Source organism: Brassica oleracea, chromosome C6, assembly GCF_000695525.1.
Source record: "Brassica oleracea var. oleracea cultivar TO1000 chromosome C6, BOL, whole genome shotgun sequence".
Taxonomy (NCBI): domain Eukaryota; kingdom Viridiplantae; phylum Streptophyta; class Magnoliopsida; order Brassicales; family Brassicaceae; genus Brassica; species Brassica oleracea.
Genome location: NC_027753.1, coordinates 15142899 through 15145156, shown reverse-complemented (window position 1 = coordinate 15145156; position 2258 = coordinate 15142899).

Sequence of the window (2258 nt, the reverse complement as noted above, 5' to 3'; positions counted from 1 at the left end):
GGAACCAAGGTTTAAACCTGAAAACAAAGAGAACCGATTTTTATGAGTTTAGAGTTTTTATGATGCAAACAGAAACAAATATGAAAACGAATGAAATGATGATGATAATGATAATAAAACAAGATAAATAAACAAAGGATAGGTTGAAATCAAGCTGTTGGATGTGTATCACTCTCAGCTTGATTAGATGATGAACTCAAGTGGATTTGCGGAGAAAGGTTTGATTGAATCTCTCAATCTGATGGAATGATGGATCGAAGTGATTGACTCTCTCAATCTGTGTACTGAGTTTTTTTGATTTTCACAAACAAACTAGACTCACGAAATCAATAAGACAACAAAGATTCTCTTTTTGAATCCTAAAGACCGTTATTTTATACAAAGAACAACTTTGATAAAACTGAATAAACTTTCTATTAACTTGGTGATTAAGGGTGATCTTTACAATGGACGTCTAGGACCTTATATAAGGCTCAGAGACAAAGGTCCTAACGTTCTAAAACAAATAGAAAAGGAAACAAATCAAGCAAAGTAACAAAATCGAAAAACTAGCCATTGGAGCCCTTTATGGGATTTTGGCTCCAAGTGAGAAACTTGATTCTTCTTGAACCTGGAAGGTTTTAATGGATAAGAGAGATTCCTTGGGACCTTCCTGGGTGCTTGATAGGTTCTGATCTCGTGCCTGATCTGAAGAGAAAAGAGCTGTTGGACATTAATGTCAGTTTGCTTCAAATAAGGCAGGTTTGAGTAAATGAGGATCCTCATGATCCAACGGTTGCTGGTGCATGGTATGAACTTGCAGAACTCCTCCTGGACTCCTAGAATATCTCCTGATTGGTTGAAATGATCTCCTGGTCGCCAATGTCTGGTTTGAAGCTGATTGAACTGGTTAGCTTCCAATTGAGGCAAGTGTAGAACTGGATTGACCGGTTTTGGAGATTGGATCATAACTTCATAATTCCGTGGACATTTCTCCTGATCTTGGGCTTTCTGGAAATCTGATAAACTCCTCTTGACTCCTATGATGGGCTTTGCTTCAGGCCGCTCCTTACTTGAGCTTAAATCTCCTTCTAAAGTCGGGTACTTGCAGATGGACGGGCTGGAAAACCTCTGACTTGTAAAATTCATAACTTCTTGCTCCGTGAATATTTTGGACTGATTCCAAATGGGATGGACTCCTTATTTAGTGTAGAGTCTATTAAAATTTGTCTTGTGACTTAAACCCTCCTTGTTTGTAAGATACAGCATTTTTAATGCACATGTGTTTTGCTTGGCGCCTTGGCTGGTTGAGTAGGGCTTTGGGTTGACCTCCGGTTCAGTTGCTGATCTGATGACCACATCAGGGATGATCCTTCATCATCATTAATCCAACCAAGGTCTACACACTCCATCGAACGGTTCCAAGCGGCGTCAGTGTACATGTAGATTCGATCTGGGTCTAGAATATGATCATGGTTGATGCTAGGTCTTGTTACTTCATATTTCAAAGGAGGATCTTGAGAGACAGACTATTCTCTACCTTCTGAAATCGCTTTCGTCATGGTTTCTTCAGGAGTAAAGATCCTATTTTGGAAGATTAATTGGTTCTTAGAAATCCATAAATTTCAAAAGATCCAAACATATAGCATACATGGCCCCAATTCTACGGATGGGAGAGTTGGGATTCTTCGGGGAAGTTCAAGTCCATCACATATATTTGAGATGAGGCGTGGGTCCACGACCGAGGCTTAGTTGCTAGATTCCATACATCCTTAGGTTATACGAAAGTGAAGAGCACATGGACCACCGATTCCATCTCATTACATCTGCGGCATCTGTTTGAGAGAGGTATATTTCGAATAGAGAATTGTTCTCCTACTGTTAGAGCATCATGTATGAAATTCCATAGAAACACTTTTATCTCGTCTGAGGTTTTTAGCTCTCAGACATTTTCTAAGCACTCTGGGGCTTTGCAAGATTGACCGTTTTTTCAAAGAGATTGATTTCAGTTTGGGTTCTGTATCCTGATTTTGATGAATACTCGCCTAAAGCAGTTTTGAGCCACACCAGTTCGTCGGAGGCATTGAAAATGGTTGGTTTAATTTGTAGGATCTGGTGTTTATGGAATGGGAGGATTTGTTCCACTTTTTGGTGGTCCCAATCAGTGGAGCCATCAAGCACTAAGTCTGAGACTTTAAGGTCCTGAAGAGCTTATGGAGCAAGTCCGTAGGGTCTTTGTTGATCTGCAGATGATAACTAGGGTCCTTCCAGACACTTAT